Source organism: Atractosteus spatula, chromosome 3 (assembly GCF_055471065.1).
Source record: "Atractosteus spatula isolate fAtrSpa1 chromosome 3, fAtrSpa1.hap1, whole genome shotgun sequence".
NCBI classification, from domain to species: domain Eukaryota; kingdom Metazoa; phylum Chordata; class Actinopteri; order Semionotiformes; family Lepisosteidae; genus Atractosteus; species Atractosteus spatula.
This window is the reverse complement of record NC_142708.1, coordinates 17,656,415-17,670,132: the sequence shown is the minus strand read 5'-3', so window position 1 is coordinate 17,670,132 and position 13,718 is coordinate 17,656,415. Positions and strand designations below refer to the sequence as shown.

The 13,718-nt window shown below is 38.5% G+C and overlaps 1 protein-coding gene across 3 annotated transcripts in view; it reads right to left on the bottom strand.

The window, feature by feature from the left end:
- Positions 1–6,444, bottom strand: part of apba1a (amyloid beta precursor protein binding family A member 1a) — a 97,631-nt gene extending 91,187 nt beyond the window's left edge. For all 3 annotated transcript variants that reach the window (XM_088909962.1, XM_088909965.1, XM_088909964.1), the window contains exon 1: positions 6,366–6,444. The gene's annotated coding sequence lies outside the window, so the exon portion shown is untranslated. The remainder of the gene's footprint in view (positions 1–6,365) is intronic.
- Positions 6,445–13,718: the final 7,274 nt, after the last annotated feature.

Here is a 13,718-nt window from a genome sequence, read left to right as displayed (position 1 = left end):
GTATCAACTAATCGAGACAACAGGGCAGTCTTCATTTTGAAGCAGAAGAGCTCGTATTGGCCCTGTGTTCACAGAACCAGTCCAAACTCTAGCCTTTTGTCTGTGCTGTGCCTGCTGCTTGAACTGCAAACAGAAAAACAGTAAAAACAATATCTGATCTAAACTGACATAAATGAGGGTACAGACTGCCAGTGGTCAGCCTTAGAGGCATATCTGTGCACGCTGTACAGTTCGGTCAATTTGTATCATAGAGTAAGGTGCAATTATGTTCGACGTCAAAACTCAACAAAACTGGCACTGGCTTGCAGCTAAATGAATAACCTCAATATCCAAGGCAAGATCAAAAGGACAGCCCGTGAGAGCAGTAGTATGATTACCACACCTCAAGGGGTTTGCATGAAAGCTTCACTTGTGCACCATACTTTGTGCAGGTGAGAAAGTAGGACTGAACGCGCTCCAATACTGTAGAGAGGACATTGCTAACATTCCAAACTAATTTACTATAGAGGTGCTACAGTCTGCCGGCAACAAACAAAACAATAACTCCATTCACGACCTAAACAGTAGCATACGGAGATCTTCACTGCCCCAAATCCTCCCATTGCAGTAAGAGTTTGGTAAATCTAATGCCTGTGAAAAGTAACAATGTACTAATTGAACTCCATGCTCTCTCTGTATAACTTAACCACTGTAATTAATAGGAAACAAATTTCTGATAGGTTCCTAAGTGACTAAAATAGTTGAATCTGTGCCAAATCAGCAGCACATGGGTATTGGTCCATATTCATGCTATGCCAGGACTGTGGCAAGAGCTCTCAGACAGAGCCACTCATAAATAATACTCAGCAACATACAACTGTACTGTACAGCAGGACACACAAAAACACATCAGAAAAGTAAAACAAAACTGCTCAGGAAAATGACCAAATTAAGAGCAAATCAACAATTTTACATTTAAAGCGATAGTAAAGCAATAGGTATGTAAGTGAGTTTCAAAAATATCCACATTTCTAGTGTCTCTTATAGAACACAATGGATCTGAGTTTCAACGTCATGCACAAGAGAAAGGCTCTCTCGCCCACTGAGTGTGGGATAAGGTGGATTCCCTCTTGTATACTGTACACAGTGTTTCAGTATTCTTTAGATTGTAATGCACAACATAAATGCAGGAAATTATTATTCGTCTGGTCTTGAGTAAGAAAACTTGAATCAGCATATCTCAGATTAAGTTCTGCGCTATATTCATGTAATAGTTCTGTGTAATAATTCTTTAAGATAACCTGAAGCTAAAGTATTCAATGCCTTATTTGTTAGCATGTGAACTTTATAATGCACTCTAAATTTCACAGGAGGCGAGTATAGTTTACACAGGACAGTGGTTCCATGCTGAAGCAGACTTACTAAGCACATCATCATTAGAAACAGGAGTCAGTATGTCCAGAATTCTGTGGTTAGTAATTTAGTAGATGCCCCAGAATATAAAGTATGATACAATCAATGTATTCAAAATCTGATTACAAAATGTAGTTTATCATTTTCATAGCAATACAAGGAAAATGAAACTTCTCAATGTTCAGCAGGTTGAAGAAAGATATTTTTGTAGGATTTCTAGCGTGGATTTTGAATGGCAGTACTAGGTGAAAAAACAACACTACCTGGTAAACGGTCTAAAAGTTTAATATCAGAACCTTCAACAATAGTACAGTCCAGTGTATGCTTAAATACAGGGTGGCAAGTAATATGATCAACATGTGTATGCTAAATACTTAAAGTCCAGCACAGAGTCTGGTGGATTCCCCTGAGCTACTGGTGCATCGAACAGTACAAATGCCTTATAACTGGGATACTTCAGTACTGTGTATTTGTCTAAATCTTTTTTAACAGTCAAACACCTCATTAGATGAAGGATAAGACTGAGTGGCACAAAGTATATAGGAGGTCGTCAGCTCAGTATACAGTAAGTTATTGGTGTCAGCGTTTCTCCAGTTGGTAGCTGAGCTTCCCTCTTTCCATTCCACTCACGCTGTGAAAAGAGCTGACCAGTAGCAGTCACCCTAAAGGACAGAGTGTACTCTGGCATGAGTGTGGCAGGAGTGCAAGTGATGAGTCAGGTCAAATACATCTACTGCCAAATTTGGAGAGGAAGACGGAAAAAATAATTAGCAACTCAAAATGTAAAAGAACAAGCAGGATGTCATCCAAATATCTAACCAATGCCCTGATCGAATTAATCCTCATTTCCTTCTCCATCTCTTTCAATGATCTTCCGAATCAGGGTACATAGACTGGGGAGGGGTGGGGGGTCATCTTCTTAACTGCAAGAGTGGTTCTTCTGAAAGACAACCAACACCTTGCTGGATGAATAACAAGATACTTCAAAAGAAAAAAAAATAAGCTGCCATCCAACACAGAAATAAATGTTCACCACTGGAGAAAGAAAAGCAGGCCAACAGAAACCAAGAGCCTACATTCATCCATCCTGCCCTCACTGAGCAATCAAGTTACTGCTAGACTGCTGCTCCTCTCTGCTATCCTCAGTGGAATGCCCACAGGTCAGACTCAATTTTCCTTTGCAAATTGTGCATTTTAACAGGAGTATTCATGTCCCTAGGAATGCCTTTCCTTCACAAAGAAAAAAAAGGCACAGAGCATCTGCAATACATGCTGCTACAGAGCTGTTCACGGACAGCGGGTTTAGAAGTGAAATTTGGCATAATTTCAAATGGTAAATTACCAGGTTACACCAAAAGGAATTACACTGGCAACAAATCTGCGCCATTTTATTAACCTTTTAAAATTCCCCACTCCAGAGACAAAGTAACACATAAAGTATGACAGTCGGTATGCAAAAGACAGTTTGTATAACATTTTTAATAACACGCTTATTACTCAAACTTTTTTTGTGTTTGTCAGTCTATTCATTTAACTAGCTGAAAACAATGTCCTGAATGTGACTGATTTTAATTCAGAAGTGCCCTGCTTCTCTATTTTAAGGTATCCCACCATTCCTAAGATGAAGTGATATCTTGTTTTAAGCCTTTATAACAAAGTGTTCACACAAACTGGAAAAACACAGCCTGGCTATCAGAATGCTGTAAATTGTTTAATTTCCATTGTCGATTGATTGTTTTTCAATGCTACAGTCTGCTTCCATTTACAGTACAGTCTAATTACTTGTCAGTGTGGTTTTATAAGAGCCTATATGAGTTCTTCTTTCCACAATTAAAATAATACTCTTGAATGAAACAGGTAATAGTTATTTTCTACAGTCCAGACTGATCTTTTTCAAGCTTGTTCATGATTTTTGGCATTAGCTGTTTTCTGCAGGAGCACCTGAAAATCCTAAACAAAATTCATCAATAGCTAAAAATCTGTTGGTTGAGCTTTCTTCACAAAATCACAACACTAAAACAGTAGTTAACACTATTGTGACATAACATACTGTAAGAGTTACATACCGTTTCTTACTGTCACAGAAGACATGAGCCCTGAGCTACCTTTTAAGACACAGGAGCTTATTGACCAGTAGAGTTACAGACTATACCAGTCCACTGCAGGCCGCAGACACACAAAAGCAAAAAGACGATGGGAGGAAAATTAAACTCTGAATAAAGACACTCAAAACTCCATGTAGACGCCACCCCAGTCCACAAGTTAATGCTGATGACACCATGATGACACTGATGCTTTATCTCCAGAGTCTACGTCGGCTGACTCTATTAAGGTGAAGCCTGCCCATCAGACCTCTCCCGGTTGCCATGCATTCAACTCTACCAGATTATCTCCTTCATTTCCTTCTCAGCAACTACACAGCTCTCGCCTTCAGTGGTAATGAACCTCTTATGAAGCATTAATGAACAGTCTTCTGGAGCTCATACCAATGTGACGAAGCACAAATGAAATCACAGCATCGACATCCTTACCTGGTAAATGTGAAGGTTGTTTATTTGACAGGATTGTTTATTGGCATATCTGAATATGCCAGTCTCACCCTGAGGGCCTGAGCGACTATTGTAGGCTTCACCTGGCCTTGCCACTGGTTTGATGTACAGCATCAACTGCAAATGGGGATATCACCTTTTTGGGGACACACTTAATCGCTGACATACACTTAAATTTGTGGGTACACTGATTTTCAATTTCGAATTTGAAAGTGTGCCGAAGTATTGGCATACTTGTAGTGGGAAGGGAGTGTAACACATAGCTGGTATTGTGTACAGTAGTTACACCAAAAACAGAGCAGCAGCCAAAATCGGTTACTGGCTAAAAATTAACTGAATCAGCATCACATTTTAAATCAAAGGACCTATCCTTCCTGTAAGTCATTTTTGACAAGCAACACTGAAATCTTTGAATACCATGCTGTATTTAAGTTATTTGACCGTACAAATACAAGGCTAACAGCAAAACCCCCAAACACCAAAAGCTGAACTCACTTCGTCACTTACACCTCAAACTCCAAGTTTTTGTATAAATTATACTAGCTAAAAGTCAAAACACAAGGTATCAATTGCTGTTTTTAGACTTAAAACAGAAAACTATCTTGCACTTTATGCTGACTCATCTAAGAGCTTGTATATTATATGACCTAAAATTGATGAAACTGCTATGAAAAGGAAGTCTTTTCTGTTACTCATAACAAGGTATACATTTCATAAATCAGTACAGCAGGACCATTAGGAAGGACAATCACAAATAAAAAAATAAGAATCTGCATCACATAATTAAAAGCAAGACAAGTACTCGTATAGGTATAAAAAAATCAAGAAAAATGTCGAGACAATATTAGCTAAAATTACAAAAAGTAAAGTTTAATTGCTACGTTTTCCTTCTAAACGTATGCGCTACAACACCCATTTAATGCTCAAAATAAACAATACAGCACTATGCATGAAATAAAACTCCCAAAGTATATCTTATCTCGATTTTCAGTGTGCATATTTACAAAAGGCTGGAGAGTACGCAGACATGCACATAATTCTTTCAACCCGATCACCGCCAGCGCACCTGTTCAGTAAAGATGATTGGTTACTGCGCAAAACACCGAACATAATTGTAAAGCTAGCCAATTATGCGATGTCAATGTGATAATCGTGTAATCTCCTCTGGGTGTCAAATCAGATGCAAACGTTTCGACTTCAAATACATATTCCAGCACAATTGTTCTACATACAGTACATAGGAGCGTGCTGTACTATTTACAGTGCCGTTTTTTTTTACACAGCACCTGCCTTAATCGGCGAAAAAAAAAAGGTGCAGTACTGCGTAAAGCTAGACAACCCAAGATATAAATGAGACGTGCTGATTACAGGCGTGCAAAATTCTGATCGCTTTTAATGCGGCTTTACCTGATATACGCACATCTGCCCCTCTTCGCGGTTATGAGCGGTAGGATGATTTTCACCTGAGCAGAATCTGACACACCAGCGCTGCAACTGGACAAGTATTTGGCAGGAAGGCTGGTCCAGGAGACTAAAGCGCAAGCGCACTCTGCAGCCGCCATTCAGCCGTACATGCGGTACACAATTTGGCAAAAACAGTGAAGCAGGTCCCCCCGGAGCAGCTGCAGAAGTGACAGCCGCCCCCAACACGTATCTCGATAAGCGGTTAGTTGTAACCATGAATTTACCATTATTTAAAGCAAGACCAAACAAGAGGATCGGATGCTTTTTTCCCCCTTTTTGCATCCGATTTCCTTAAATCTTCCTTCACGCTCACATCAGCAAGTTTCGGAAGATCTCTCCCACTTAAGTTTAAAAGAGCTCGTGATTTGTCTGCTTCGCAATTCATTTTTGCGCATCAGGTTGTAAAAGTACTGCTGATCACTCCACGAAATGTTCCCTCAACGCCTGTTCCAAAAGCACAGTACTGAAAACACCGTCCTAAAATAACTCCCTGGATTAAAAAAACAAACAAACGTCCTATGTAGAAAGAAGCATTAGTGTATATTTTTTCTCTTTTTCTTTAAGGGATGCCTTCTATCTAATACGACTGGCGTTACAGATACGTGTCGTCAAATCACTTGTGTGGTCATCGTGTGTGAAAGAGGGCGTAAGCGAATATTTCTTTCACACATAATAAGGGTTATCCCTGGCAATCCTTTTGTTTCTGTGCGCTTAGCCCGATGCAATATTGTGCGTCAGCTGGCATAGTGCAATAATAACATGATGAACATTACCAGACAGGCCCGCTGACTGTAATAAAGCTTATCTCCCAGGTGAATTTTCGAAACGGACACTATTCTGAACCAGCTGAGAGGACCAGCAGTGTGCTAATACTACGCACGCTTAATTATATCTGCCTGTCCAAGTTAGGTCATAGCCACAGATTGCCTTTTTTGGAAAAAAAAAGCAAACGTCTTCTACCTGTTTGTCATCAGCGGTGTTTCTGCAATCCTTTGATCCTGTCCCTCTCTGCGGCTCCACCATCTTCCCTGCCTCCCGAGCTCAGCAGCTGTCAGTCCAGGCGCTGCCAGCCCCTCCTTCGCCTCAGTGACATCAGAGGGGATTACAAACGATACGAAAAGCGTCTTAAAAGAGCAGAAATTGTATTACTGCTGTTTAATACAAAGGGTTCCAGCTGTCCTCATGAACTATAAAGAAACAAATCCTACTACTTTTGTGTTTTTTTTTCCACATGCGGGAGCTATTGGATTGTCGTGCTAAAACATCAACGCAGGAATTGCAGCTCCACCGTAACCGTCGGTGCTGGGGTCGTAAAATTGTTCGTGTTTATGATGAGACTGGCTGAACTCTAGAAAATGGCATTTCATATGTAATTTAATGCATGCACTCTGAAAATAAAAATCTAATTCATTCTGTTGTTATTTTTAAGTCTTAATAGTTCTCTGTTAAATTGAACAATGTATGCAAAAATAGATTAAGGTTTTAAATCACTTTAAGAAATATATTATTATTATTATTATTATTATTATTATTATTATTATTATTATTATACACTTAAGTGACTGTCAGACGCACTGGGTGGGGTGTTCACAGCCATCAACCTATATCTGCCAAGACATCAAACCCTGTGTAATGCACAGTACCCCAGAATTATTTTTTTAGAGGACTAACATATTACGTTGTTATGTAGCCTATGAGTTAACCATGGTGGCACAGAGTTAGGATTGCTGACTCACATCACTGGGGCCCTGGGTTAATTGGCTTCTAATTGGCTCTGGTGTGTGTGTGCACGTCTGTGCGTCTGCCCTGCAATAGACTGGCATCCTGGCAAGGATGTGTTAACATAGTCAAATAAAAAAAAACATTTAACACAAGATACAAGTTTATGCACTCCAATATACTGTATGGAACGACGTAATTCATACATCACAGATGTACAGCTTTACCCCACTATGTAACTGTATGCCACTACTTTTGACTTTCACTGCAGATGACAAATGATAATCGGCATAATGAACATACAGTACCTGAGTCACGTCCCTTCAGTAAAAGAAACAGTGTTTGCAACAAAAGATGTTGGTTTTTCTTGATGGCAGCTGTGATTGTATTAGTTTTAAGTGATACGAAATGTTTTCTTGACCTTTCTCTGAAGACATTTTGCTGCTGTAGCATGTAGAAGGAGAAATCCTTTGAGAATGATACCTAAAATGACTAAGTACTGTGTCCAAAGCTACCAACTACAATTTGTAACAGAGCAGCCAGAAGACTGTATGTTTATTATGCAATCAATTTCACAGCGCTTTATTTGACCATTTCAAAGACTGCAATCAGAAACAGACTATATCATTACCTTTGGTTGTAGAGCTAATTACTCGGGATTCACAGTGAGATTTAAACAATTATATTGGAAATGAGCCATGCTTTAAAGGGGAACACTGTTTTTATATTCAGGGTTAGAAAGAATCAGCACTGATGGCTGCATTTCAAACCACAATAAAAGTAAAATGTACTGTACACCGTAACTTGTAAAACTTTCAATTTACATGACAAAATAGACGAGATTTCCAGGTATGCATAACACCATATTCTGTGATTCAGAACAAGGCAACAAAACCTCCAGTGATGTGCTGCAGCCCAATGACATTGTAAACAAGCAGGCTTGTGAATACATCTCTTTTAATCCAATAGAAATATTCTTCTCAATTTCAAGACGGTTTTGCCAGTAAACGGAACTTACTTGTGAAACTCTGCATGCAGGTCACGTTGGAAAGTTTTTGCAGCAAAATGTCTGCTGCACAAGCAGTACTTATTCGCTCATACACTGCATTACATTAGTCATCACAGTGACTGGTGAGCAGGAAGAGCTGCTTCATGTCACAATTCATGGCCACTCTTGCTCTTGCCTGTAGCGACGTTTGCAACAACAATGGCGATTTACAGTACTTTGACAAAGTTCACGGTTTCGTGCTTAATTTGAAATCTTTCCACACTGTCAATGAATTTGTATTGTTACCAAGATTTAAGAACCGGGCTGAGAAATTGGCACTGCATGTCCCCTTTAAAAAATGTGCTACTTTTAGTGGATTAGTATTCTGAAAAAGTTTTGACTTCAGAAATATTTATTGCTACCATTAAACATTAAAACATTATTAATGGGAAATAAATATAACTCTCTTAGTAATATGTGAAGGTGTGACATTGCTTCTGGATCCTGTCCCAAAGCTCATGAGACTTCATTAGTCCCTCCAAGATCCCAATTTCCACGTTTTGTAGTGTGCAGTAGGGATGCTTCATAGAATTCCATTATAGGACATACCGACATTAACATACTCTGGTAACCAGGGAATCTTTGTATTTCCAGGGGTACTGTTGTTTTTACTTTGTGGTCATATGTGGGAGAAGAATCATCAGCATCTGTTTTTAACTGTTGAGGTAATGGTGATCTAGGTTACTCTTATCCCTGTGTTCTCCTAACCCGATTCCATACACTTCCAAATGCACCCAGATCAGTAAGAATGATCAAGGGTAAATTAAAGGCGTGATTATTGATCAATGTGATGAATAACAAAAAGGTTAATGGTGGTTGCTCCGTAGTTATACTGTGTTTATGCAATTTTGTTGCTCAAGTGAGGAAAAAAAATGTATACCACATTTTGGAAAGTGACAAATCAGTCAAACAGTGAAAATTGAAGGAAACGTAAAGAAAAGTTTCTCCCAGAGGAGTCAGGACTAAGGAGATTAATTGTTCTTCCTCTGACGACAGCTCCTGATTCAAACGATATGAACAGCTACAGTACCAGGTGCAGTCAAAGTGCACGCAAGCGAGAGCACCTTTAAGTGGGGGAGAGAAATTAAATTTGTTGATAATTTATGGAATGGAAGATAAAAAATTATTCCCGAAGGTTTTTCTCAAGACGTCTGTGGCCTCTTCTTTTTGTGTGGCAACGTTAACTTTATAAATGAATTACACATGAGCTTCTTTCACAACCATTCAATGTTCCTTATAACTGCATATACAGCATACTGAATCAAAGGAACTTAGCACTCTGTGCATGTAGTGCCTCATAAAAATATTCATCACCTTCCAATGAAGGCCCATTGTGTTGAATTACTAATAATGAATACACATTTTTCAAGTGAATGTTTTTAATTAAAATGCGAACGCTCCGACTGAACACTCTTGTGGGTGAAAGCAGTTAAAGGTCAGCAAAGTCAGTCCTGAGACCTCACTTGCTTCCTTGCTGCTGGCCTTATCCTGCCATGATGACGATCCAGCAGGACAACACACAACTTCATGCTCTGTGCTTCTTGTTTAGAAATGGCTGTCCTGTGAGCCGAAATTGAGAAAGTTACATCAAGGCTAACCGTTTGTCAGATGATCATTGTCAGGGATGGGGTGTAACCAGTGAACAGGAGTGTGCTTGTCCAGGCTCTTCTGAAGCATCTGGCAATAAGACAGTATCTGCCACCAGATTCAAGGCACACATTTCTGATGTAGTTTGTATTGCCACACACTCTATAGGTCTATGACTTTCACTGTAAACCCCATTCATGACAAACGTTAATTAGTATTACGAACGTACCAACTGTATGTCATGGACAGTATGCTCACTAAAATGCCACTGCATCTGCTACACAAAAACTCATTTTCAGGATGACTTTGTGGATGTGTTGCAGTTATAAGTTATATTTAATTTGATGTTTAGTACACTTGTATATTATAATCTGTCTAGGTAGGTACTGTGTATGCTGCACTTTCACGCCTCATATGGAGGTATGAAGACCGCTTTTAGATCTTATATTGGAACTTGACAGGCATGTGAAAATTCGAAAGAAGGCAGCAGGTGATTGCCTTTAAACAGGGTTCCTGAAGCAGGATCCAAGAAGTGTATGCTGTGAGCAAGGCTCCAAAGAAGTGTAAAAAAACAATGTCCAAACTTGAGCCTAGATGATGAGTTTATTCAAGTTTCTGTAGTGTTATTTGGACTGAGGGAATACAGCTCTCCCCTGAGTGAGAGTCCTGAGTGCCCAGTGCTGCCTCCTGCAACGCTGGCACCCTTCTACACAGATTGGTATACCAGAGCAATCAAGGTAAAATACTTGTTTCAAGGATATAACAGCAATGTTTATACCTACAGAGATTTAAACCTACAACCTTCCTGCTGAACGTCTTAATTTCAAGAACCACATTCAATCTCCCAGGCTATTAGGTGAAGAAATTTTCCAGATTGAAGTTTGATAGGAAGGGTTTCCATTCAAAAATTTTATTTAGAAACTGCCCTAAATTTCTAGAATTGTCATTAATCCCCACATATTGACCACAAGATCAATCCAGATTTAAATGCAATTTAAAGTCTGGACCTTTCAGCCAATAAAGCATTGAAGGAGGTCTGTGAATGTCTGGGGTTGTTTTGTTCAGTGTGCAAACAGCACTTAATGCAAATAGCATAATAAATGAGAAGCAGAGGTATTATGGAAGAGTTACAATGAAATGCGAGCAAGACAATATTGTGTTACACATTCTTTAAAGAATTGTCGAAGAATTTGTTCAATCAGTACTTCCAGCTATTTAGATCGTTAATGGATGGTGCACAAATAGGGTACATGGTTATGCCTACTGCTTTGGCATCACATAACATCACATATAGAACATGAAACGTTATCACACTAGCAAACATATAGGCACCATTTTTTATATGGTTGAAGAAATGAGATGGACAGTATTTTACTTTCCTGGGAGAGCAATAATCTTAGAAAAACACCAAGAACAAAAAAACTCTGACTGCTTAGACTAACTGTGTAGAAAAAAGGATGGTGTTCAGGAAGCATAATTAAAGAGCTGCCATTGTGAAGGATTATCGTAAACCTTAAATACCGTAAATAATCATTTTCTAATCAGATAGGTTTAAATTCCTACGGCAGGCGGTTGTGCTTTCTTTTTAAGAATGGCACTGAATGGAAACAGGTTTTTATGGAGTCAAGAGCTTAATCATACGTCTGCTATTCAGCCTAGATACCATCCAATTAAGTGTGTATGCTTCTGTGAAGAGACATTTTCTCAGGGACCTATGCATGTTGAAACTTAATAATTGAATATGAAACTAGTGTATATAACCAGGCCCATCACACCACACAGAATTTGTAGATTTAGAAATGCACGCATTCCAAAATTTAAATATACCAAGAACTCAACAAAAGATTTAATTGACGGGAAAGGTAGCAAATATGTGATTAGCACCTCATCTGGCTCTCTTCCCGGTCTCGTAGAAAAGGATTACCCAGCCTAGTGTTCTGAATTCAAGTCACTCCTGACATACAAGGATCATTTAAAGCTAAAGTATCGGATCTTCAAAATCTGTGACACGAACTGTTCAGTTTATCTTTTAGCTCTCTTTGATATCATTTTGACACTCCTCTCTCTTGTTTACAGTTTCCAAATGGGGACAGGAGACACTGTCAGGTAGAGGATGCCATCCCTCCAATAGCACATTAAACTGAGTAGTGGCATTCACTCACAGTTGGTGGCCTGGCTAAATGGGATCCTGGGTTTGCACAATCTGGCACTTTGAGCAAAGTTCCCACTCAATTCAAGTGGTGAAGCAAGGTCTCACTTCAGCACCTGACGTGCGGAGCAGTGGGGCTGCTGGTGCATTATTCCAGCAGGGTCCTCTCCTTTATCTTCTCTGGGATCCTCGGCGATGAAGAGCTCTATAAACACAAGGAGTCACTCTGTCGCTTAACATGCCTCTCTCTGCCGAACCTCCTTCTCATCTTTTAAGCTTTATTCCCCCATGACAGATGTGTCCACTTTCATAGCAACACATGAAACAAAAGGGCTCATACAATTAAATGAATACAATACTGAAGATCACACAGCTTTAGAATTGCTGCAAAATTGTTAAGCATAGAAGGACTTCAAAATGTACCTTTACATATACACTTTGATAACTTTAGAGCAGATATTCATAGCAGATTAGATATAAGGAAACATGTCCAAAGGTTTTTTTCTGCATTAAGTAGCAAGAGCAAACAAGTCACAAATGAACAAAGCTTAAAGAAAACCCTTCGAGAAACCAGTCTTATTACTGTTATTGTATGCGCTTTTCAATAACCAATTTCAGGCTTTCGTTGAGTGACCCAATAAAGGACCACAAAAATAACTATGCAAATCAAATTCAAGGAAAACTTTATTTCACTTGTTAAGCAGCTGGTATTTGACATCTATAAAGGTGAACACAGATCTTTAATTTAACACTCTATAAAATACAAAATTAGAGAGGAGAAGAACTTCCATCTGTAGAATATATCTAAATAATAAAAGACAATATAATGACTGCTGTTAGTCTATAAACAAAGTACACAACACTTACATTTGTAAGTGCTTTTTGAACCTCCATAAAAGTAGTATTCTGCATAGAATTCTAATCCACATATACTTTATGAACACATTACCATGTTCTATCTATTCACAACCTAACTGATATGATTAATACAGTAGGATAATTTGTCATCTGAAAACAATATAATTATGAGGGAAATCTCAGCAACATGGTTTTCCTGTATTTTGGAACAGTTAAGGAAACATATTATTAAAAAATACACATTTTTTAAAAAGGGAGTTTTAAAATATTTTTAAAAAATATTTCATGTTCTATGAAGTGGAAGCCCCTCCAAAAATAATCACTCTTCTAAAAATCACCACTGGTATTCTTGTACGTTTCAAAATGTGCTGGAAGGAAATAAGTGAATTAAGGCCATTTTAGTTGTTTCATACTCCTTTTTCTCCTTTTCAAGACGCACACGCAGTCTGTGAAGTGCCACAAAAAGTCCTCTGTAGTTCAAGTATTTCTGCCACTACATAACCCCAATTAAAAACTTCCCATTTCAACTTCACAAAATGACTTTTTTCATCGGCTAACGTTATTCTTACAATGTATGCTGAAGTGCTACAATTAAGTGACTTGAAATATTATACCTGTAACAATGTTGGATTCAACATTACCTCGGACCCCACAGACTTTGGATTTTATGGACTATCTTCTAAAAGGGAATTTTTCTGTAAACCAAGAAACGCTGAACTTTGCCCACAATAATGGTGAAATGCACAAATAATAATACAAAGAAAACTATATAGGTTTAAAATTCAGGAAAATCAATGGTGCCCTATAAGGTTAGGTTGATTTCTTATGATTTTTTCCCCATATGCTTTAGCAAATTTTATATAGCATACTTATGACATGAATTAAAGAGCTTGTATATTTATAATAAAAAAGGCACAAGAACAATTGTCATGGATTGTATTGACTGCAATTG